This window comes from Ceratotherium simum, chromosome 8 (assembly GCF_057802395.1).
Source record: "Ceratotherium simum simum isolate JZ-2026a chromosome 8, ASM5780239v1, whole genome shotgun sequence".
Classification (NCBI taxonomy): Eukaryota; Metazoa; Chordata; class Mammalia; order Perissodactyla; family Rhinocerotidae; genus Ceratotherium; species Ceratotherium simum.
In genome coordinates this window covers 78,886,631-78,913,327 of record NC_141907.1, presented here as the reverse complement: position 1 = coordinate 78,913,327, position 26,697 = coordinate 78,886,631, and the positions used below count along the sequence as shown (strand labels likewise).

The 26,697-nt window shown below is 38.0% G+C and overlaps 1 protein-coding gene across 2 annotated transcripts in view; it reads left to right on the top strand.

Annotated features, from left to right (window-relative positions):
- Positions 1-26,697, top strand: part of UNC5C (unc-5 netrin receptor C) — a 375,945-nt gene that overhangs the window by 132,789 nt on the left and 216,459 nt on the right. The window lies entirely within an intron of this gene.

Below are 26,697 nucleotides of genomic sequence, written 5' to 3'. Positions count from 1 at the left end.
GCCAAGTAATTTGAGGATCGTTGTACTAATGTATTTGGGAACTTGAAGTAAAAGGTTGTGATGGGAAGAGAGAAGTAAAGTGTAAGTAAAGATAGGCTAGGCTGAGACAAATATTAATGGCTAATAAAACTTTTGCATGCTTATTTTAAAAAATTGTTTGCTGGGTTCTTTTACATTTGTGCTTCTGGCATTTCCTTTAGGAGTTAAAGGGGTCTGTGACAGCTCAGGCTAAAGTAGCAAAAAGATAAGAAAAGAAAGAAATCCTTAGCTGTGGTGGCCAGGTCTCAGATGGATTTATAATCAGGGGAGAGGCTTAAGGTTGTATGAATTTAATATGTTGAGTAAATATTATTCTGCTGAAGATTTGGGCTTTATTTTATTTCCCACTTGTAAAAGAAAGGTCACAATAATCTACAAAATTCTTTTCTTTATATTTTCAGCATAATTATCTAGATCATTTTTTCTCCTTCACTGCACTCTATAACCTCCTTGAAGAAAATGTATTTAAGTTCAAAGGCATTTTACTAAATCTCAAGAAATTACCTTAAAATATTATGTTATGAATTTTTGCCTGCCCATTTACATGTGGATAAGGTTATAGGCATTCATATTCTTGTGCAGAGGGTTATTGACCTTAAATTACCTTTTACATGTACATGTATATTTTATTAGAATAGATCGTAAACTAAAGGTTAGAAAAAACTGAGATCACAAAAGTGTTCATAATAACATGGTCACACAGTAATAAGCTCTACATTCGTGTTAAATGCAAAAACAGTTGAGTCTCAGCACCTTAGTTACTAGGTATTTTCTTTATACTCTTCTTTTTGCCATCATATGCCAGTAAATTCAGGTAAGACCTCCCATTGCCTAACAGAATTCAAATCATTGCTGACAGTCTTCATAGCAAAGCCAACTGAGTTCCACACTCAGCTTGTGTCTTTGAAAACTCATAAGCAATCATGGAGGTGTTGGGAACAGAGAACAAACTTTCTTTGTTAGGATGACCCTTTACTTTTTCATCTTATCTGCCCTTTTTTTTTCTCTTTTGGTAACTTTTCCTCTCCAAAAAGGCCTTTATTCTGGAAAAAAAGAGATGGAAATTGAAACACAGGAAATTTAAGGGGATTCTAAAAAACTGCTCAAAGAACCTCTCCTTAATTTCAGAATAATACGAACCGTATGACAGTTCAATAAATTAATTTGGTGTGCTATTTGAGGTGATGCTTAGATCTGATCATACAAAATTGGTCCTTTTCTAATGTGCCTCCACTATTTAATATGGGAGGGAGAAATTTGACCCTTCATTTGGGTCTGAGTGCACATTAGGAAACAGCTTTTTTCTGAAGGTGAGGATTCATCCTTCCCATTTGCAGGCTGCAGCTCTCGTATTAAAAGGACCAGGAGGGAGCCGTGCTGCAGTTATCTGAACACCTGCACATTTGCAGGGGTTGTGGTGAGGAGCTCTGTAGCCTAATGACTCAGGAACGTGACATTTACAGTCTTCCTCCTTGGCTGTTGCATACTCACAAATAGGCTATGAGGAAAAGTTTTCAACTCTTTGGAAGAAACTTTCCTTTAATGCAAAGATTATTATTATTATAAGAACAAAAATGAGGCATACGACACTGGTAGAAAACATTTTCTCTGGTCTTTGTAGCTTTAAAACCTTTGTTCCCACCATTGGGAGAATGAATTCAGTTGATTATTCTAAATTGTATCGTCTTCAATAAAGTGCAAAGGTAATAAGACCCTCCACACAAATGTGGTATAATCAGAATAATTAGATGTTAGATCAGATCTGAATGATGAGGTGGATGAACGGCAATTCTGGAAAGGAGTGTAGCCCTCTGTGGGAAAATGTTGGAGGCCGGGCTCCACCATGGGTGGCCCTTGGGAAAGCAGGGCTGAAGAGGTATGCAGGGAAATATAGGTCAGTGCTCTCATTGGCACCTCTAGAGAGCTCAAGAAAAAGCCCCTTTTGGTTGCACTAGTGGTGTTATGAGAGATTTTGGAAGCAGAGGAGAGATCATAAAAAACACCGAACAGGATATGCCTCAGGTTTATTAAAGTAAGTAATAACTCCAGAAAGTCAAGGAAGTGTAAGACCAGGAGACTGGAGTGGTGATGGCATAGGGATATAAGTTTGGGAAATTGAGTGTAGTGAAAAAAGAAGGTGGGTTTATCAGAGTCATATGGGATTCTTCCATTCTTTGTTTACCAAGATTTGTTGTACCTATGGAAGAAAAATTGCCTGTTCACTTTTGTTCAATTCCCATAAGTGAAATTAACAGGGAGAATCCTGGCTGTGTTGGTGGAAAGCAAGAGCTGGTGCCAGGGAAAATTATGAAGCTGATAAATGTAATTTTATTCTTCCCCTCTGCTCCCTACACAGTCTGGCCTCACGCTTTTGCTATCTGCCCTTTCTCTTACCACCTCTATCTTGCAGTCTATGTCCTCAGTTCTCTCTGGTGACAGTGGGAACCTAAAAACCTATTCAAGGTCAGGAGTTGGTGACTCATTGTGCTCACTCTCGAGAGAGTATTTACATTCTAATAGTCTCCCAGGAATAAGGCAATACATCATTTACAGAATAAATCATGAATGGTAGATTTTCAGGCATCAGTACTTTTTTTTTTTGGAGACATTTGACTTCCCACTGTTTCTCATATCATACCCAATACGGTGACTTTTTACTCAGTGTACTCTTAATATCTTCTTTCATCCAACATTTGTCGAGTGTCTGCTAATGTATGCCGGACACAACTCCTGGTACTTGAAAAACAACTACAAGATAAAGGTCAGTTCCTTCAAGGAGCTTACAGTCCGGAAAAGTGGGGGGAAAGCTAACATAAGATTACAGTAGAGTGTGAGAAAAGAGAAGCAGATCCAGTGGGAACACCTGATGGGACAGGTGTACCACGCAGAATGGGTTCAGGGAAGCCTTTCATGGAAAAGATATCTGAGTTGAATTATGTGTAAAGTGATGTTAATCTGGTGAAGAGGATTGAGAAGAGCAGTTTTGAGAAGAGGGAGCAGTATATATGATCATAAAGAGGCTTAAAACAGCACACTACTTTTGAAGAATTGCAAATCATTTGGCCTTGAACATTGGGAGAGAGAAGGGTAAGGACAAGAGATGAGACTGAAGAAGCTCGTGTGGGACGCTATGCTGGCCTATGAAGTTGGCATCTGCGTCCTGAAGGCAATGAAGCAACAGACATGACATGATTAGAGTTGTGTTTTAGAGAAAACCATTCCACAGCGTTATGGAGATCTGAAGGGAGGGAGTGAGGATGAGAGGCCAGGGGGCCACTTAGGAGGCTTGTGCAGTGGTTAGGCAAGAGGTGGTAAGGTCCTTAATGAAGACAGGAGCAGTGGATCCAGGCAGGAGGGGACCAGCTGGAGGGAAAATAATGACTCGTCTGGAGTCTGTGACTGCCCCCGCTGAAAGCCATCAGGAAAGCTCCAACTTAATAAGCAGCTGTATTCTCCCAGACATTGCTTAGCCAACTAGGAGGATTTAAAACTTACGAATAAAGAGAAGAGATTGAGATCCGATTTAATTGTGTCTGTTAGCCTAATTTCCTTCAGCGTAGTACAAGATCAAATCACGATATGTGAATTATTTAAAATATATGTCCTTTTTGTCTAATGTGCAGATTTATGGGTGGGTACGAGGGAGCCTGATGTTAAACATATGTGTACATTCATTTTTGAAAATCAGGAAGCTAGAGAGTTACTATTTCCTGCAGGAACTTTTAACAGAAACAAAAAAGGAATATAATATGCCAGAAAGCTCAAGGGAACATATAAAAGTAAATTGCAGAGAAGAGAGAAACCGGGCCACCAAAAGGAAGATAACTTTCTCTTTAAAATTCTGTCCTATGTTCCGCTAATCAGATAGGCTGAGTGACTGACACAGGACCCTTTATGGACATCCAAGTTTCTTTTGCCCCCTAGACCAAAAACATAAATCTTATTTCTCTAATAAAGACATTTAAGGCAGAAAGTTATGATAGTATCCTCAATATCTTGAAGTTAGATGTGTCAAGACATTAGAAGACATCCATCTTCCCTGTCCCAGCGATTCTCTGGTCTGTCCCCAGGGGCTGTGGCATGTGCTTTCCTTGAAATTTTCAATAAAAGATAAGAAAATAATTTCTTTTGTATCATCAGCTTTCCCAGCTGAACTCCAGCGAGGTTGACTTGTAGAGACAATTGAACCAAGCATTCGCTCAGTTGACGTGGGCATTGTTATTGCAGCATTTGTCCCATTCCTGACAAATTGCATTATTCCTCTGCCCTCTGAACCATTAGAAGGTCCAGAGGGAACCAGGTGGTGATGAGGAGGGGCTGAGCTCACATTTGTCAACCCCGAGGCAGAGCCAGTCTGAACCAAGAACTCTCTTTGATTCTTTACACTGGGTAAAGGGGGCGGGGGCTGATTTCGGGTGGGACACTCATTTGAATGCTGTCATTTGCCTCTGAGCAGAAGGCCATCATCTCTTTAGTGTTCGGAGTGAATGCGATGCCCCCGATTTGTTCAATAATTGCCCTGATTTCTGCCTGAGGCTTGACTTTCTTCTAGCTAAAGCTTGCATCCCCTAACACTCTCCCCCATTACTAACAAAGTGGCTCTTTCACTTGCTCTGAGTGGTAGCAGCATCCTCTGCCTGCGCTTCAGCTCTGAGGCTGATTCAGCATCACAGACTTCCCTTTGTGAACATCTCGCCTCTCCTCCCTCTTCTCTCCCCTCCTCCAGGAGTCGAAAAAATAATGGAGGATTTTAGTTAACGCTGAAACATCTGTTGAATCCTAAAGAAGGAGTAGAGTTTAAATGTACGAAAGTAAGAGAGGACAGGTAGCTCCTTGGATGGAACCTATTGGTCTCTTTTTTATTAACGAGGCTATGACCTAGTATGGGCTGCCATGCATTTGCTGTGGTGCCAGGGACAATATAACCCAGTGGATTAGGACAGTTTTTAGGAACATGCAGATGTAGTTAAGAGGTACATCAGCACCTCTTCCTGGGGTGGCCCAGGGTACCGTGCCTAACTCCTCTGACAATCAGTTATGTCATCTGCAAAGTAGAGGCAATAATACCCCCCCATAGACCAGGAAGCAAATACAGTACATATGTAAGGTACTAACATGATGTGCTAAGCACCCCAAAACCATCATTAGCGGTCACCATTTTCATTGGCATAGTTGTTTTTCTGCTTATACTGTGATCATCTGCTCTTTAAGAGGGTGGAGCCGTGAACCAGCTGGAGAATGGGTGTGACAGTGTTCCTTCCATCTGAAGTCTGCAGAGCCTGATGCAGCCACTTCTTTGCTCCAGGCCAGTCCTAGGTGCACACTACAGTGAATGAGAGCAACTCTGCCTCTGCCCTCGTGGACCACACCCTCTTGTGGTGGGTGAGGGATGGATCCGAGAGGACTCCAGAACAAGTCAAAAGATAAAGGGAATGCTTGTGAGCATGACGAGTGCCATGAAGAGAAAAGGGGCTGAGATAGAGAACAGCGGGTGGACTCGATGCTTAATTTAGTTTGGCTGGTCAAGGAGGGCATCTCTGAGAGCGTCGGATTCCCCAACTTTATTCATGTAGGATCCCTTTTCAGCATCAAAAAGTTTTGAATACATCCATGGAACAAGTAGTTGTACTTTTAATTTTCGTTGATCTGAGAATACACAAAGATAAAGGGTAGTGTGAATTCAGTAAAAAGCTTTTACACAAATGTATATTTTATTCATCAGAGCAACATTGATGCATATTTGAAAAATAGAAGTATATACATATGCGTAGGGCGTGTTCTTGATTCTTCTCAAGATAATGCCAGGTTTGCGTTCGGACCTGAGGATTTGTACACTTTAATATGATTCTGAGTCCCCTGAGTTGTTTGAGGCCAGCAGGTTGGGAATCACTGACAGAATGCAGAAAGAACTGGATGGAGAAGAAAGAAGACCCATTTTCTCTTTTTTCAAAAACTAAACAAACAGCAAAGAAGCCACTTAACTTTTTGAGTCTGTTTCGTCATTATTGAAATGAGGGTAATAACATTTGTCATTTAACCTTCTAATGATTATTTGAGGTTGAAGTGATCTGACAGAAAGGAAAGTTCTTGTAAAGCATTCTGAACTATGTAAAGATACAAGTATTAGCATTGGCTTGAAATAAGGAATTCTAATAATCCAGAATATAATTCAATTGTTTAAAAAAACTAATTTGTCAAATTACTCACTTCACCTGCCTTTTCCTGGATTAGGGTCCTGAGAAACTCTACTGGCATCAGTTGCTCTCACAGGTGTCCATTGCTCTAGGTGATGTGAAGGTGGGTCAAACGATGGGCTCAAAAGGGAAAAGGGATTATTATTCTCAACCTTCTAATCTTTGGGGAGGTTATACCATGTAGGCCACTTAAACGCTACAGAAGATAGCCCTTTCCTCATAGTTGAAGTAGCTGGGAATGTCCCTTTTTCTTTTTTGCTTTATTTCTCATGTATACCTGTATATATATATTCCCTGTTCCCTTATGTATCATGTAATCTCAGAGAGACATTTCTGGACAATTTTTTTTTATCAGAAATATCTCAGTGTTCTAAGCACTAATGTTTCACTGTGTTAAGTAGCCAACCCTGATTCCCCTTCTTATTAAACAGTTCAGTGTTAAATTAGTATATTTCAATAATATTGATTTTGCTGCTTTTTATATTTAGTAACAAACACTTTACTATATAGAGAGGCAAGATTTCCTGTACAAATCTTAAAGAAAATCAGCAGTTCAGAAAAGAATCTATAGTTCCTCACATCTTTAATATTTTCAGTTCAGTGTGAGTTACTCCAAAGGCAAAAACATTAATGAAAACAGAATATATTTATATAATAAAGAACAGAGAAGGGAGATTGCAGGTAAAAATCCTTGGTATCTTGCAGACAGAGAATATTAGCCAGACAACAGGAAGCATTTTTATTCTTCAGAAGTCTCAAAAACACCTTAAAACACATATTAGATTAGAAGAATATGCACGTTAGAGAAGAATATGAGTATTCTATGACAATGAAATATTCCTGCTACATTTTTGCATTCAATGGTATAAAAAATCTGCCTGAGATATTTACAGAAATTAACAATTTATTCAACAATAAATGTATCTAAGAATACCTTTAACAATGTAGGGGCATTCATTTTAATTTATAGATTAATTAAATGTGTAATACATTTTTATCAAATAGCAAAATATGTGAAATTTTTAAAAGTCACATAATTCCTTACCCATTCCTCTCGAACCCCTGAGCCAATCACTTTCAACTCTTTTAATTGTTTCTTCTGATTTTTACATCTTTATTCCTAAATACACAGTTTATTCTATTATTTCTTAACATTTTTAGTGATCTATGACTGACTTTCAAACATTGCAAATTGTAATTTAGTTCTATTATAATTTCTTTTCCACCTTACATGCTTTCTTCCCCTGTCTCCCAATGTAGTAATACAACACAATTTTAGTTAAATTGGTATTGTTTCAGCCTCATAACTGTAAATAGCATCATATGGATTTATTTATTTTCTTGTACAACTTGTTTATATTGAAGTTAATAATTGCCTCTCTAGACCTCTTTTTTTCTCTCTCTCTCTGTCTCATTGACTCTCTCTGTCTTTTTTTGTCCCCCTCTCTCCTTAGATTTCTTAAGTACTAACATTAATGTATCCCCAGATACTTACATCAAATTCTAAAACCCCTCTCAGTAAAGTCAAACACATCATGTAATCTATGTATTGTCCCTTGGATCCAATCTTTTTGGAGCTCCCTGCCCTCTGTCCCAGCTCGAACTTTCTTGGTAGCCCTCCAGGCTCCCTGCACAGCTGTCCACCTAAGATTTCCTTGCCTGTGGCCCTGGAAATACGGTCTGCCTCTCACTTTTGCTGAACACTCTGCCTCTTAAAATACCTCACATTGTCTTGTGTGGTTTACTCCCTGGTGTTGGTGAAACACGCCCTTCAGTATCTTCCTAGGAATAGGTAAGTGTGAAAGATAACATTTTAGTAGTATTCTGTATATCTGAAAACATCTTTATTCTCTTCATATCATCAAATGATACTATACTGCACGTAGAATTCTAGATAAGAACTTTATTATCTAAAACTTTAGCTTTTAATAATTCATCCTTTTATTTCCATATTTCATTTTTTGACAGCCTTCATTTGCTATTGTCTACTCTCTCCTTCTCTTTGTTCTGGAGTGTTTGTAGCGTTTCTGCTTCTTCTCTGGAATTAGGAATTTCAAGAGCTATGTGCAATCATTTATGTATAACCAATAAGTTATATTTCCTTCATAAAACCCTAAAACATGACCACTTAACATCATATTTGTTAAATTTGCCATCTATAACCATTAAATTATTTTTATTTTATTTTATTTATTTATTTATTTTGTGTGTGTGTGAGGAAGATCAGCCCTGAGCTAACATCTGATGCCACTCCTCCTCTTTTTTCTGAGGAAGACTGGTCCTGAGCTAACATCCGTGCCCATCTTCCACTACTTTATATGGGACACCGCCACAGCATGGCTTGACAAGCAGTGCATCGGTGCGCACCCAGGATCCGAACCGGTGAACACCGGGCCGCTGCAGCGGAGCACACACACTTAACTGCTTGCGCCACCAGGCCGGCCCCAAATTATTTTGATTTTAAAAACAAATGTTGCATTTTTGAATGGGCATATTTTTTAAATAATTAAATCACTAAAAATATAGTTTGGAATGAACTAGCTTTTGAAAAATATATAAATTGCTTTTACTTAACATTTTTAGGGATTAAGATTTGAATTTTGCTTTAATTCTCCAGGAGCATATCATGCACTTTATTTCTCAGTGTTTGAGTTGCTTTATAAATTATACTCAGAAATTTAAACATTAAAATAAGGAATGAATAAACTTGGTTAATGAAGTAGCGTGCTTATGGGAAAAGAAGTCAGGGGTTATGACCTATTTTTTGTTATATATCCTATTTTTTCTTGCCACATTCTGATAAATTTGGACTGTGAATCAAGTCTGCCCTAGTTGCATCACATATAAGCCATGGCTAAACTCAAGTTGTCAGGTTTCATTTTAGAGAAATGAAATCAGGACTGGCCCTAATGGAATTAAACAATACCTTTTCAGATGATTTCAAGGTCTTGGAAGAGCCTGCCACGGTACCTGTGGATCATGGCATTGCCTCCAAGAAGCTCATGCCATGTAATGCGGCATATTAACTGGAGAGCAGGCAGCTTCTCCCTCAACCTAATACTGATAGAGATGAAGCATTCCTACAGATGGGCGGCAGAGCACTAGAAAGCAGGGAAATGGGAAATAGAACTAGTAAATTGTTCATGTGGGGGTGGAGTTAGATGTCAAGGTATTGGGAAGGCAAGTAATCTTGGAATCATACCTTGATCTAGCATGAAAGTAGAGGTGTTTCTGTTTTTCAGTCCTCATTAAATTGAAACAAGAGTCTCTGTTTTTTGCTAGTTATGGCTGACATCTCCTAACATTTGCTAATCTCCGTTTTTTGTTTTGTTTTGTTTTGTTTTTGTGAGGAGATCAGCCCTGTGCTAACATCCGCCAATCCTCCTCTTTTTTTGCTGAGGAAGACTGGCCCTGGGCTAACATCTGTGCCCATCTTCCTCCACTTTATATGGGACGCCGCCACAGCATGGCCCGCCAAGCAGTGCGTTGGTGCGCGCCCGGGATCCGAACCAGCAGAGCGCGCGCACTTAACCACTTGCGCCACCGGGCCGGCCCCGCTAATCTCCGTTTTTAACAGAGAGTTTGCCTTAGGCTCCAGGCCTATGGCGAACAAAAATATCTAATTACATGATGAAGCATTATTTTGTGCTCATTTTACATATTGCAGTAACCTTCTATTGATGGCAGGTGATATCGGTTTCAATTTACTGTGATGATATGCAGATTCCTCTAGTAATAAATGTACTTAAGTAAGAACATGAATTGATTTCATGTTTCAGGAAAAAATTCACAAATAATAGTTCAAGTAGTGAGCAAATATATCAGAAATTCACACGCAACTGAGGTTTAGGAGATGCTGGCGCAGGATGAGAAGACAGGAGGACTAGACTTTGGTTCTGTCCATAGCAAATGTGTGACGTGGGCAGGTCCTCTAACTTCTCCACCTCAAATGAGGAGTAGGACCAGATTTCTTAATAAACCTCTCATATTTCTTAAATTTTGTGATTTCAAGGATTTCTTTTTTTTTTTTTTTTTGTGAGGAAGATCAGCCCTGAGCTAACATCCATGCCAATCCTCCTCTTTTTTCGCTGAGGAAGACTGGCCCTGGGCTAAAATCCGTGCCCATCTTCCTCCACTTTATATGGGACGCCACCACAGCATGGCCTGACAAGCAATGCATCGGTGCGCAACCAGGATCCGGGCCCAGGCCACCAGCAGCGGAGCGCACACACTTAACCGCTACGCCACGGCAAGGATTTCTCTTTTTTTTTTTGGCACTGTATATATATACAGGTTGGTTTTGGTTTGATGCAACTTGGGAAGAGTGAAAAATCATGATGCAGCTGATAATAACCATCCACAGCATCCCACTAAGGAACAGAGGAATTATAGAACAGATTAACTTAGTTTCATAGAATTTTAAAGCTGGTAGCACCCTTAGCGAACATAAAGACTAACTCCCTCTGCCAACACTCATTTAATCAAATGAGAAAACTAAAGTATCCCAGAAAATTTATGAGGCTCATTATCATACAGCTGAGTAGTGTGAGGGAAAGAACTACTTGGATCCTTGGACCTTGGCCTAGAACCCTGGGTCCACTTTGATCCTCTTCATACAATATCGTTATGGTCTTGGAATATGATTTTCTCCAACTTTTTATACTTGTAAGAAGAAGTGACAGTCACGCTTGGATGCTGAAATTTTTTACATCCAACACAGTCAGAAATAAAATAAAGCTCAGCCAAGTGGTCACTTGAACAATTATGTGATTAGCTTCATCAGTACCAGCAGCTAATAAAAAGAACTCAAAACTACTAATTTTTTTGTGATATACTTTGGGTAGTTTTGTCCAAAAATATTATATTTCCCTTTAGTGGTTAGATCTAACTGAAATATGGGGTATAATCAAACCCCTTCCTGGAGGACATTATGAAGATCAGCAAGCATTGTAAATTACTTCAGAATTGTAAACAGTTGCATTATTAATTTGTTGTTCTAGTTGGTGATATAAAATAAAAGTTATTCTTAAAGAAAAATGGAGGAGGGGAATGTTTATGTGCTTTTTTGTTTTCCTCCCAGTCCTTTAGAGTCTATTGACTCTTCATCAATTTAATTATTGTGTTATATATGTCTAATGTACTTGCCACACAGGAGGCTAAGTAGTTTTCTTCCCCCGAGGTAGCTTTCTATTGCTGGAAAGCGATCCATCTGTGAGTCGTGCTGGCTTCTTTGGAAATATCCTCCTATTGATTACTCTACAAGAACTTTAAATGATGACTCAAGAAATAGTACTGAGGAAACATACCAATGTTTCCTTCTTTAATTGTGACCTGAAGCAAATCCTTGAAACAAGGGATTGTAAAGATCCATGGAGCAGTGAAGAACAGTGTGGTGACACAGAGATTGAGGAAAATGAAAGGAGATGGATTTGGGCCAGAAGAAAGGAACTTGTGAAATAGTGATCAATCTGCAGCTGACTATGAATATGCAAAGTATATATTTATTTTGTTTCCACAATAAAAGTATTATGTTTAAAATATTTACAGTGGCTCCTGAAGGGGAACAAGGCTTTGAAAGGTAGTAGAAATAAAACAAAAATATTGGTAAATATTTATTAAGCACTATTGACTTCCCTGTGTAGAAGCTTTCAGGGCTTCCCACTGTCTGTCAAATTAAATGCCTTCTCTTCACCGCCGCACTGAGTTTCTTCCCGAGCATGAGTCCCAGACTCTGCACAGGGGCTGTGTTCCAGCTAAGCTGACTTGTTCAAGAACATGCTCTTGATTGCTCTACCGACATCTTTTTACTCAGGCTGTTTCCTCAAATACTCTCTTCCCATCTGACTCCCAGTCTCTGGCTTTGGAAATTTCATTAATACTGACAGGCTTATTTCAAGACCTTCCTCTAAGAGCCTTACCTGATTCTCCCAATCAGATGTAATCTTTTGCTCCTTTTCTATTTTTAATACCTAACATGTTTACTCCAGCATTTCACTTATTAATTATTGGTGCACTTGTCTCGTTCTCTCTCTCTCTGCCTCCAACACATCCTCCTGAGCGTAGAAGTAATTTATACTCATCAAGTTGAAAACATATCTTAAATACCTTACAATGTATTTTAAAGAATTGATATCTCATACATGAAAAAGTAAATAATCCAAAATTTAAATCACTGTTAGGACCACAGAAGAAATGTCCCAAAGAGACTTCAGATTAGTTTCTAACTTTAGGAAAAAAAGGAGCAATCTCTTTATACTAAGAGACTCTAGAGAAATTGCTGCCAAGGAACCAGGATTTCAAATAAGTTTAGAAAGATTTAGCTAAATGGAGATAATAATTTAGATATGTAGCCTGACTGAAGTGGAGGGGAGGAAAGCATGGGTACAATCATGAAACAGATAGTGAACATGTGTCATGGTATATTAGTATAGTGATAGGGGGTTTTTATAGCTTGTAAATTGTTTCTGTATATATTATCTTTGTCCTCAAAACCACTCTGTAACACTTAGGTGCTATAACCCTTTAAGGCCATCTGGGACTATCTGTTTATTCCTCTCTGCTGTTGGTCTTGTGTGATCAGAAACAGGGGGAACCATTTGCATGCACTTTTATTCCCCTCAAGGCTAAGCAGTTCTTCACAAAATAAACAAATGGAGAATGATTATGCCTATTACACAAAACAAGTCCCTGAGAGAAGTATGCTTGAGCACAGAGCCCAGACTTAAACACAGGTCTTCTTTGTCCACGGCCAGAACTCTTTCTTCCACCTCACGGCCTCCAGAGTGCCAGCACAGCAGTCTCGGGCAGAAGAGAGAAACCTGGAAATGCACGTTTGATGGATGCTATACAGGGGGTAGGAGCCATTTATAAACTATACCCAGTGGAGTGAAACGTGGATGATATCTTTATGTTGCATAATAGCATTGATTAGAAAGCATGCTGAAAAAAACTACAAGTAGGCAGAAGTGGAATTAAGTGACGATGTTGCATTAGTAACATTACATTTCACAAAATGAATAAAACTACAAATGATACATTTTTAGAAACAGCTTTTAGGAAAAAACTAGGTAATTGGAACCTGAAATTGCATAAAGACAAGAGAAAAGCTATTTCTCCAGTCTCTGTACTAATAACTGCCGTCCACATCGTCAAGAACCGATGTTAAGATACCACTTTCAGGAAGCTATCCTTGGAATGCTCCGTCATACTCTGATATCTCTTGGACTTTCAATTGAAAATCAATATTTCTCAAACGTCAACTATGCATCTAGGGAATATACAGGTGAAAAAATATTGTTCCTGGCCTGATATGAGAGGTAAGTGTATCAGACAAGTCTACATGTTCAGATCCCATCAGCCTCACCTCTCTCAGGCCCTTGGGCACTTATTCTGCCCCAAACACCAGCAGGGGCTCCACTCCGGCCTCTCAAGGATGAGGATTAGAATAAAAATATCATAAAGAGGCGCTGAATGTATGTATTGAGTTGTTTGTATTACAATCCACTCTCTTTTGTATTATTGGACTATATGTTTTCTCCAACAGCTTCAACATCCCCCCAGAAAAGTGCGCCCTAACTTAGGCATCCCATAGTAGGCATCCCATAGTGCACATAGTAGGTACTCAGTGATAAACAAATTAAAGTCCCCAAATCAGAAAATAAATCGAAAAGAAAAATACCTCTAAGATTATATCTCAAGGAAAAAAAATTTTTTGAGTGATAAAATCATCTCAAAAAAAAAAGGAAGAGGCGGGCCTGGTGGCGTAGCAGTTAAGTGCGCACCCTCCGCTGCGGCGGCCCAGGGTTCGCAGGTTCAGATCCCAGGTGGGCACTGACGCACCGCTTGTCAAGCCATGCTGTGGCGGCGTCCCATATAAAGTAGAGGAAGATGGGCACGGATGTTAGACCAGGGCCAATCTTCCTCAACAAAAAGAGGAGGATTGGCAACAGATGTTAGCTCAGGGCTAATCTTCCTCACACAAAAAAAAAGGAAAAAAAAAAGGAAAACACCCTACCATCCAACACAGTTGATAAAGTCCGAACCAAAAAGAAGAAAGAAGGTGTTTGATGGCAATTTGGCTTTGGATGTGATCCATTTTGGCAGTTGTATTAGTTTCCTGTTGCTGCATAACAAATGACCACAAAATTAGCAGCTTAAGATCTCGCCCATTAATCATCTCACAGTTTCTGTGGGTGAGGAGTCCAGGAGCGGCTTACCTGGGTTCTCTGCTCTGGGTCTCGCTGGGCTACAGTGCAGGTGTTGACCGGGGCTATGTTCTCATCAGAGGCTTGATGTGGTGAGGGGGAAGAGCCACTTCTTGGCTCCCTCGTTATTGGAATAATTCATCTCCTTATGGCTGTAGGACTCAGGGCCACATTTTCTTGCTGGCTGTTGGTGAGGTCTGCTCTCAGCTCCTACGGTCTGCTGACAGCTCCTGGCCACATGCTCCTCTCAGACCGTGGCAGCCTACTTTACCAAGGCCGAGATGGGGAGTCTCTGTCTGCTAAGACAGAGCCTTATATAATGTAACCTAATCAGGCAAGGACATTCCGTCACCTTCGCCATATTCTGTTAGTCAGAGCAAGTCACAGGGTCCTCCTGCGCTCAGGGAAAGGGGGTTACACAAGGATGTAACTCATTGGGATCAGCTTAGGTTTACACAAGGATGTAACTCATTGGGATCAGCTTAGGTTATGTGCACTACAGCAGGTTTGTCCACTTCAGTCTTTCTCTCTCTATATAAAAGATTGGTTACCTCTATCTAGAGCAATGTTAGGAACCAAGTCCACTGATTGATAAGTTAACCATTATTTCAGGAAGTATATATGTGAATATATGCAGGCATTGTGCTAGGTCAGAGATAAACAACGGAGACACAGTCTCTATAGTTGAGGAACATATATTCTAATGGGGAAGACTAATATTAGAGACAAACAAATAAAAATCCTACTCTCGTACAGAATTACAGTTTCTAATAAGTACTGAGAAGGAGCAGGGTTCTAAGAAAAAGGTTAATGAGGGAAACTCACTTCGGTGTTAGAGAAGATAATAAGAAAAAAGCACTCTGGATTTGGTGTTGATGGCATGCTTCCCTAAAGAAATGTCATTTCACCATCTAAAGAATGCCTAGAAGTTACTCAAGAGGAAGGAAAGGGAATTTTGGGTAGGGAGAACGTAAATGCAAAGGTCCTGAGCCAGGAAAGACCAAGTTCATTTGAGAGACTGGAAGACCAGTGTACCTGGAGAAGATGCAATGTGGATAGAGGAGGATGGGGAGGGAGGAAGGGGCTGTAGGCCATGATAATTCCCAAGTGCAGTGGGAATCCATTGAAGGGTTTTCAGCAGGGAAGGGACATGATCCAACTTGAAAACATTAATGGAGAATAAATATTTTACATGTTTTTTTTTCATCCTCAATAACTTAAAAGGGTTCTTGCCTGTTGTATGCAGTACAATGCTTTTTTCTGAAGTTGTTGACAAGGTTTGCCTTCTAAAGAAGGCCCTGCTTAAATCCAATTAATTGGTACTTGATCATGTCTCAGTTAACATTTTTAGAATACTGTTTTTGGCATGATAATTCCAGTGTCGTGTTTTGTTTTGTTTTCTTATTTTATAGTGATTGCATTTTTATTTTACGAACACAACATTGCAAGTGACATACTTCTATTAATATCTGTTATCCTAATTTTGTCTAAGAGAAAGAGCTGTGATATAAATAGCATGTTTAAAGTAAATCAACCTTGCTTTGGAAGATTTCAGTGGAGATATACAGAATCCAAGTTCTATATTTTTCCTGTATTATTCAGGGGACTCATGGAGTAAAATAATGTTTTCAGTTTCTTCTCAAGTAATAAACAATATTTTTCCTGTGATTTTTATCTAATTAGTTCTAAAACTGCATTTATATCTAAAAGCCTTCTGCAGCAGCCTCATTCCCACATAGAATTCACTGTTGGCAGAAAAACGACACAGTACTGAAGTTTTTTGCTACCAATTAAATGGCAAAAACCATCCCACTGAGAAAGCACAGACTAAACTTTGTCTCATTAAGACAAAGTCCAGATGCCTTGTTTACTCATGGTTGAAAATCAATGCCCTATTGTCTTCTAGAAATTCATCATTTGCAACAGAAACAAGAAACAGGAGGTATGTATTCATTGCTTTGTCTAAACTAGTAATTAAAATGCAAGTTTTATTTTCAGATGGACAATTTTAGCAAGTCAGTGATTTGGACACTCAGTAGGGAGAATTCTCTGCTATGGTAGAACATTACTTCTTGCCTTCTGCGTAGCTGACACTCAAATAATTGTTGAATAAATGAATAATGAGTGATTGAATAAAGTTAGACTTCTGAATTGCGGGTATTATTCTCACTAATTTGGAAGACAGTTTCAGAATCTGGCCATCAGAATTGGGCAGGACTGGTGTCACAATCGGGGATGATGGTTTCTTGGTTGCAACTTTGGTAAAATGCAGGATAGATTCAATGATTCAGCAGTAGAGGATACCTTTCATTAAAATTCTGGGAGTTAATTTCTTCTGATTACCCAAGTCATTTTGATGACCCAGGTAAATGATTTTGATTATAAGCATGGAATCTTTTGTTTCAATTTGCATATGGTTAGTGATAATTTTCTTTCTGCCCTTTGGGAGCAAGGATATATGTTATCCACTGTACCATTTTTCATAGGAAGCAGAAAAAAGCTACATTTGGCTAGTTTTTATTGGAAAGTTGTGTCCCAAGGGTGCAATAAAGATGCCAATTTTATGAACAGATGTAGAACTGGACACGTTGAATTATGAAGATGGAGCAGAATGCTGACAATTAATAATACTACTGCTCTAAAATACAGTTGAGAGTTTTAAAGAAATGTTTTTGGTAGTTGACTAGGTGTTGTAGGATAAGATGATCTCTACTCTCTGCTTTACACAGCTAATTTTAACATGCTTTTATTCCTTGAAGTCTGTGTCTAAAAATTTGAAGGCAGTAAAAACTCATATATTATTTCTTCAGTGTATGGACATTTGTCCAAAGAACTGGATGTTAAAGTACTACTGGCCTCATTGTGTACATTCTTGTCCTAGGCGTCTAATGACACGAATAGATAAAATACATCAAAAGAGCAATGTAAATTTCTATTTGTAGTGTATCCTGTCCAATGCACTTTTTTCTGTTTTGGAAGAACATATTTGGTGTTTATTTGAGAACTGTTAGTGTAATATCTAATGAAAAATTAGGAAGGATATAAAGAAAACAAATTCTTTGTCTATGGCATAATTAACTAAATCCTTTAGGTACCCAAGTGTTATCTTACTAACTTGTCTCTCATGTTAATATTTAAAAATCACTGGTGGAATGGGATTAACAGAAAGACCCATTCAAATGTGAGTTTTTATATTCATACTTATTTAGTTGCAAATAGATTGGCAAAGATTTAAATGCATCAATTAATTAACCTTGGAATTTGTTGGACTTTCTGACTTTGTGTAAAGTACCTGTATTTCTCAGAACCATGAGTGGAACCTATTTTATGTTCTTAAAGAAAATTCTTTTACTTCCCACTTGTCAAAGTCTTACTTTTCCCTTCTGTATCCCACTCCTCCTCAGGGCACCCAGATGACACACACCAAGATTTGGCGCCTTTCCTCTCTCTCCCGTCCCTTCTGCGGCTCTCAGTTTCCTGGCTTCCCTGGTCTGAATGCACTGAACCCATGGGCTCTGCCACAGATCCTAGTACATGGTAGGAGTTTAGTAAATGTCAGTGTCCTTAAGCTCTTTGGGCCTTAATTCCCTAACCTGTAAAATAAGCATAATAATAATACCTACCTCAGAAAGTATTTATGAAGGTTAGATGAGCTAAATGTAAACTAAATTAGTTACATGTAACATGTAAAGCACTTAAGCAGATTTTGACACATAGTATCATCATCGTCATCACCCCTCTATAAAACTAAATGCCCATTAAGAGTGGAGCTCTTTGCCTCTTTGAGAAAAGAAAATACAGGTCATCTCACTTTTTTTTCATCTCATAGACTTAGTAAATCTTCCAAGGACCCTTGGAATCACATATCCAACACCTTTACCTCATAAGTAGAAAAAAGGAGATTCAGCGAGTTGGGATATCTTACACAAGATCATATAGCTAGTTAATGAACACGAGATCCTGAATCCAAGTGTTCTGATAACTGTGGGGTCAGCACGTCTTCTGCACAACAGAACCTTGCCCTTTCCCTGTAGCTTCCCGGGGTCCTAAAGACACAAACCCTCAGAGTAATATCCTGTGGGTTTGTCCTAAGCTGAAACCTCTTGCCCTAGTTATCAGCTATCTGTTTATAATAGTCTGCAGGTTATTTCCTACGGCTCTCACCACAAAGCCTGATTCAGAAAAATACAGAAGTTGCTTCGTGATGAATTCCAGCTCAGTGAGGCTCAGAGACAAGGCCAGCTTCATGGGTATGTGTCCTAAAGGGTCTTGGCCCTTACAAGGGCTCTGTGCTTAGTTTAACACTCTGCTGTTGTATATTGAAATTCTTAATATTTTCTGAGCAAGGAGTCCCACATTTTCATGATCTCTCGGCTTCACAAATTATGTGGCCAGTCCTGCATAGAAGTAGTGGACCTTTGTGGTAAATCCCTGGGCACTCAGGAAACTTTAGCTCTGCTTTGCATGGAAGGAACTGAGATGCTTTTAATAGTAAAACTCAGGACTGTAAAACCTCCCAATTAATGCTGTAGATGAGAACTGTATTTTCATTAGCCAGCATGCTGCATGTTATTTGAGAAAAAGGTTCTTTAGCTTTGATAGGCCAGTGAAAGAGACAAGACCTGTTCTGTGATAGCTGTGCCCTTAGACAGGTCGTGGAGGACACTAAGACTTAGAACTCTATAGATCTAAACTTTTGAGCTCTATTTAAGAGGATTTTGTGCCGATTTTTAAAAATAAAGAATATAGTTTTATATATAAGAATAAAGCTAATCGTGCTTTATCAGAACCTGTGCAAAAGAAAAATAGCCTTACCGTGATGACGATCAGCATTTTAACCATCGAACTGAATTAATGGCTCTATTGGAAAAACAACATAGTAACGTAAAAAATCACCGAAGTACATTGCCAAGAGGCAAATGACTTTGGATCCAGTTGGCAGTCTGTTAGCATTTCAGTGTAGACCCTCGCAGAGCTCAAACTAGTCCTTGACAGAGCAATGGGCCACTTTTACACCGATGTGAAGAAGAGGCTTGGCCAAATGACCTGCCCACTACGGAGGGCTCCTCCAGACTATTTACCTCCTGGGCAGAGAGGAGGGCTAAAGAAGCAGACTGGTGGGAAATGGGGGGCTAACTGTGAATCTTTGCCCTTTGAATTAATTCTAGTTGACCTACTTGAGCAATGATTGAGGAATTTTTGATTCAGTTCACCCTGATCTATCCCCTGGTGAGCATGGGCTTGTTATTTTTTAATGAAACCGTTTTCACAGCCTGTTGTTTTAGATGTCAGTAATAGAAGAGAGTGAAGTTATTTTTTTTGTTTCATATTCCATTTTTTTCATCAGTTCTTCTAGTGCTGCTTGTGCTGCTGAATTGCTTTGAACCAGCGTCTTGCCGCAGAGCCTACTTTCTAGCAAACAGCAGGATAACACTAACAAAGGATTAAAAAAATCCCAGATAATGACAGATGAGAAAAAAATACATAGCAAATACCTTTTCAGAATTATGACTGTATATTTTTTTCATCCCTTCTGATTTATGTAAAGAAATCTGTTGGGAGATACTTGTCCCAGCATTGAACTTCTACAGCCCAACTCATAGCCTATCTCTGGAAATCAAGGGAAAATATTACTTTATAATTTTTGCTGTTAAAGTGAACTCTGTTTATTTACTCCAGTTTTCATCCTTTGGCAGTCAGGATAGGTAAAGATCAATCCTTGTTCTACCAAGAGGAGTTTTCCAATTTAGAGCCATTTTATTCATGGCTGTATAAGGAGGGACTAACTACACGGTTAGCTCCCCGAAGTGTGTGAGATTTCATTACCACCTTTCAAAAATTGCTTTAGTTGGGTTGAAGGTGCTTTCACAAATTATTCATAAAGCTTCAGGAGTGGGCAGAAGTCTCAATTCGATAGTTAGAAAGCAGCAGGGTACAGAAGTCAAGCTTAGCTAACTCTTAAAACAAGTGGAGTAGCGATGCTGCAGAAAATAGTAGATTTATTTCACAGCGTCAGCATGAGCTTTAGTACATCAAAAGCACCACTAAGGACGGTGCATTAACAGAACTCAGGACAGGTTTGCAGATAAGATGTCCTTAGCTACCTAGCCATGTATCTTCATTTGTTTTTCTATTTCTTAATAAAACTATCAGAGAATAGGTTTTCAAGACTGAGTGCCGTTATCATAACTTTAATCTTATTTATATTCAAAACTGTCCTCCAGGGTTGATGTCTAGAGGAAAGACATATAGTAAGCTACCTTTAAAAAGGCAGATTATATAGGAATTGCTTTTTGAATTCTATTTTTTTAAAAAGCAACTCTGTAATTTATGGAATAGCTGGCTGTAATAAAACATCAGAAAATGTCCATTTTAGGTTTTTAATTTCAAATGAATAAATGATCACAGGAAGAAAGTATCAGCATGCTAAATATTCTTCACAAACCTGGTAAAATTATGCTCATGTCCATATTTCAGGGGTAGGGGGTAACTAATTAGACCCCAGAAATAATATCCTCATTCAATATTTAGAAGCAACAAAAAATTAAATATTTGGAAATGTTAATGATGCTCAGTGGAACTTCCTAATCAAGTCCAGAGTGCCAGTTGGAATAACTCTGATTTGGAAACTACTCCAGGAGAACCTTAAGGTTCAGTAAGTGTCCTGTGGGTTAATACTCCAGCCCACATGGTGTGTGTGCTATAAGCATTTGAAAGGAAGAGTCTTTTACCTCCTTTTTCAGTTTCCCTCTTGATTCCTCCAACAGCACTCTATAGTCAGGGTCACAAAAGTTCCATCTTGGAAAATTCAAATTACTTACATTCACTCAAGATTTTATGTTTTATCCTTTGGCCTCTTTAAAATAATAACTCCTAATGTACTGGCAGGGGAGGTAACATTGCAGTCAACAGGCATGACTTTTAGATTCCGTCTGAACCGTCTAACTCCTCCATCTGTCCTACTCCCACCTTCCATTTTATCATGAAGTGACACATAATAGAAGAGCAGTACAATAAATCTAAGCCAATGACTTACTATGTTTCCCCAAGGGTAGAAATCCCTTCTGTTTCTTTTCTCTTTTGTTTCCAGGTTAAAGGGTGCATTTGTGGACGTCTGATACCGTGCATGCTGATCTGAAGGAATTTCCCTGGGGGAGTGTGGGATGTATATATCTTATTTATAGGCTTATATTTAGGCTCCTGGGAGATTTCTACTTTTAGATAGTCACAGTTAAATCAATATGGCCTCAGTCCTTCCAAACCAGTAATATATGTATAGCTGAAGTGGTTTATAAAAAAGACATCTGATAAATTAAAATTTTCTTATTTTCTATCTTCTAACATTATTAATCAGCAGTGATAGGATTTCTGTAGTAGAACAGTCTTTTGGAAAAGCGTTTATATAATTCAAACTCCCTTAAAAATTGCTCCACCAATTGTGTAAATTATGCCAAAACTTTATACCACTTTTAGACTAATTAGTCACTAATCGTTTTAACTGGAATGCTTTCTCTTAGCCTAAAAATGTTGTCAGTTATATAATTATTTTCTACTGACTCACAGAAAATGTTGGAAATAACTATATACTGTTACTCAATGATGAACCAGGTTTCTGGGGGAAGGGGATCCTTAGTTGAAAACTGGGTACATTTTTAAGCTATTTATTTCTTCTAGGCCTCAAAGATATATTACTGTAAGGTATCTTAATTTATTTTTCAACCTACATTAAAAAATATTATGAATACCTATTAAAAACTACTTTTTTCCGCATGAAAAGAACATGGCTCACTTCATAGTCTGTACAACATGGCAGTTGAAAAAAGTTAAGAGATTTGTCATCATTAAAATAGTTATGACACTGTCAACTAAATAGTTTTTATCTGTATTTAATAGATATTCTCACTGAGGTCTAAAGGTTTACATGTAAAATAAGTGGTGTTGACAGTGAAAGAAAAGGAAAGAGTGAAAGATGTCTTAGAGAGGAAGAAATGACAGTTATCTGGCTGTCTAGCCCATCTCTTGTAAATTATTTAATGTATGAAAATCATTCAGCATGATTTCTGTGATTGTCAGAAAATGACAATCAGTATAATACACTGGAAAATGATTTAGATTAGATGTAGTCCCAGGCTCTCCACTTTCTAAAAATGTGTCAATTTGGATGACATTTAGCCTCTTTGTGTCTCAGATTTCTCCTTGGTAAAAGGGGATTAAGAAGAGTTGTAAATTAAAAATATAAGGTGATATGAAAAGTGCAAAGCAGTCTGTAAAAGTTAGCTTCTTAGAAGCCATTTAGAATCGCCAACTTTTAAAGCTAGAAGAAGTCTCTGGTGGTAATGAACCTCCCCATCTCCTTTGGGAAATAAGGGAACAGGCCCAGGGAGGTAGTGATCTTTGCTCCATGTCACACAGGACTTGAACCTCAGTTCAGACCACTTGACACACTGAGCCATCTCATTTGTTTGCTTGTGTTTTTATTTGTTTGGTTCGGTTATATGTACCTTTAGAATATAGAACACCATTAGGATCATTAACAAGTGTAGGGTTGTAACTTTATCACTTTTGAAAATGTAGAAGCTAAGAAAGACAACACTGCAGAGATCTTTTGAGTTTCAAGCTCCCATGTTTAGAAGTTCTAGGGAGTGTGCCTGTTTTTGACCGTGCTAGAAATGTACCTTGCATAAGTTGCCTGGCTAGTTTCCAGGTAAGCATCTTACCAACTCCTGGCTTTAACCCCCCAGTCGTGTCTGGAGCAATGGCTGAGTTAGACACTCCAGAGAGTTTCCCAATTTCCCTTTTATTTGAGGTCATTTATCTCTTACTGATTCTACTTAATAAAGAATCACAATGATACTTCTTACTGTCCAACAAATGGAATGGCGATTATGATTGAGAAATAATATTGTCATTTTCATAAGTTTTGGGCACCCTTTTAAACTATTTTCAAGACAAACAATGAACTTACAACTTCTAGAACAGCGCTATCCAATAGAACTATAACGTGCACTGCATATACAATTTAAATTTTCTTGTAGTCACACTAAAAAAGTAAAAAGAAGTAGGTAAAATTAATCTTAACATTATTTTTAACTCAATATATCTAAAATATCATTTCAATATGTAATCAATATTTTAAAACTATTAATGAGATATTTTACAGTCTGTTTTTAATGTCTTTGAAATATAATGTGTGTTTTGTACTCATAGCACATCTCAATTCAGATGCTAAATTTTCATTGGAAATATGTGATCTGTATTTGATTCCATGAAATTTGCATTTGAAAAAGTAACTTTACATATGCCAGCTGTTCCAAAGATACTTAAAATTTTTCTAAAAACTGAATTATCAGTCAATTTTAAATTTCAATCAATTAATATAAATTAAAATTAAAAATTCAGTTTGTCGGTTATATTAGCCAGATTTCAAGTGCTCAATAGCCACATGTAGCTGGTGGCTACCATATAGACTAGCATAGTTCTAGAAGACTGTGCAGTGCTCTCATATGAGCATATTCCTATTTCCCTGGGAGAAAAAGAGACAAAAATCCATCTATCCATCTATTTTATCTTCTTTCATTGACTAATATTTTATTTTGTTATGCAAACATCTTCCACATAACCTTCTATAGAAAGTACTTAGATTTTTTCATACTGAACAGTAAAATATCCATTATAAGAACTGATGGGAAGGTAAATGTTGGGAAATTACCTTAACCCTGATTGTTAGTACTTGAACTGACCAGATTTCTTTTCCAACAGCTTTGAATGTTTTGTGGGTTTGTACAACCGTGTGCCCTGCTTTATAAGTACTTTTAACGTAACCTGCTTTGTTTCACTTGATTCCTCTGGTATGGGTAAGGACAAGTGTTTTTGAATAATAACAGGCCTATCAAATTGCCAACTGGGAGATCCATGGAATATGCTTAGGGTGGCTTTTTCCAGCATTTCCTATACCTGGCAAAAAATTTTAGAAAAAATGTTCAATTGCACATTTTTATGCAACTGACTTCTTAACTGGCAGATTCTAGAAAATACTTCTTTATATAACATATAGGCTTATTAATCATCATTACTTTTTAAAAAGTTAGTGTTCTAGGGCCATACAGAAAGACAGTAAAACAAAGGATCTGGAGTCAGACTGGCTATGTTTTTTTTTTTGAAATTTTTTTTTTGCGTGTGTGAGGAAGATCAGCCCTGAGCTAACATCCATGCTAATCCTCCTCTTTTTTTTGCTGAGGAAGACCAGCTCTGAGCTAACATCTATTGCCATCCTCCTCCTTTTTTTTTTCCCCAAAGCCCCAGTAGATAGTTGTACGTCATAGTTGCACATCCTTCTAGTTGCTGTATGTGGGACTCGGCCTCAGCATGGCCAGACAAGCGGTGCGTCGGTGCGAGCCCGGGATCCGAACCCGGGCTTCCAGTAGTGGAGCGTGCGCACTTAACCGCTAAGCCACGGGGCCAGCCCCAGACTGGCTACGTTTGTATCATGATTTGGCCACTTATAAATTATGTGAATTTGTGCAAAGTTACTTCACCTTTCCAAGCCTTAGTTTCCTCATTCTAGAATGGAGATAAGAATAAGATCTACTTAACAGGATTGTTGGAGAATTAAATGAGAATATATCCTCAGCCCTGTGCCTGGCACAGAGTAAGTGCTCAGAATATGACTTATCACTATACAAGACTACTAGTTTAACATCTCCAAAGGTTAAGAAGAGAAAGAGTGAATGCTGTCCATGGCCATGGTGAAGTAAAGTCAAAGTGTATAAACCCAGAAGAGTGGAGAGTCAAAATGGAGTGTCTAGTTTCTTTTTTTTTTAAATTACTGTGCAAGGTCTTTCTCTCAAGAAGCAAAAGGAATTGCTCATCAGTTTCACTGTGAGAATTTTGCTTTTCTTACCTGTTCCAAAATGACTAGTTTGCATCTGTTTTGAAACAAGACTTTATAAACAAATTCTCTAAAGTGATTCTATGAATAATAGATCAGACTTTTAATCAAGGTATGGTTTTATGTTCTGAAAATTATAGCAAAGATAAACATCATGAAGTACATTTGCTAGTTTTATGTAGTGCCAGATTGATAAATTACTGTACTTTTTTGCTGTGCTATTATTGTTGTGGTTGGTTGTTTTTTAATTTACATTATCTTTCATTTTCCTGGGTTCCTATTTCTCAGACTCCTTTTCTATATATTATTATTAATGTGGCATGTGTAATGTTTATAGTGTTTGCTTAAAAATAGATCATCTCTGGTAGGTAGTTTTCAGTGTTACAGCAAATGTGCTTATTCATTGAATATGAAAAATATCCTTCTGAAACAAATGTAGAACCATCCATCTCTTGAGCAGAATTCTTATGGGCTTTGCTTATCTACCTAACTGCCTTGAAAACATGGCTTGGAAATCATTCTCATACTTTTGGGGAGCAGTCAATCATTTAGTCAGGTTCCACTGAACAGCAAACTCCTTGAGATAATCAGGTTATTACAAGTGAAAATATTTTAGGAAGGGGGTCTCTGTCAGCTAAAGTGAAAACCTACACTGAACTCATGTTCAAGATGCATTATCACAGGGAAAAAATAATATCTTACTTTGCTCTTTGATAGAATGGGTTACAAAATTTCATGGTGAGGTCTGCCATGACAGAAAAACAGGGTTTTAGAATGTATTTGGCATTATTTTTAAAACCATTTATATTGAGATATTAGCTTTGCATGTGGATGGAATTTCAGAGCACTTTTTTTTTACATTTTAAGAGTGGAACTAGGTCAGAAAGTGGCACAAAATTAAAAATGTCAGGATATTTAATTTGAAGTATGGCTATTTATTCTTAAAGATACTGAATTCAAACAAATAGGGGACTGTGTCACATAAAACATGAATGTGTTTTTAAAATATTCTTTCTTTATGAGTTAATTTTCTGGATTTGAATTAATATTCTTTAAATCTCACATTTTATTTATGTGAGGAGTGAAAGAGAAGTGTATCTGGAAGACCAGAGTTTAGTTTAGTTTAAACATTGCCATAAATGTCCAAGCCTTGATAATGTACCTTGTATTTTGTTGACATCTTGTATAGGTTTCTAATCTTGGATTATAACCCATATGAAAGTCCATTAAGATCCACGAGAAGATCCTCATGGAGAAAAATAATACTTTAGAGGAGCACAAGATACGGACCCTATTTGGTGGGAAGTAAAAACAGCTCTTCCCAACAAGGAGAGGAATGGCCATAATGTCTCCTGCTATCCATATTCTTGTC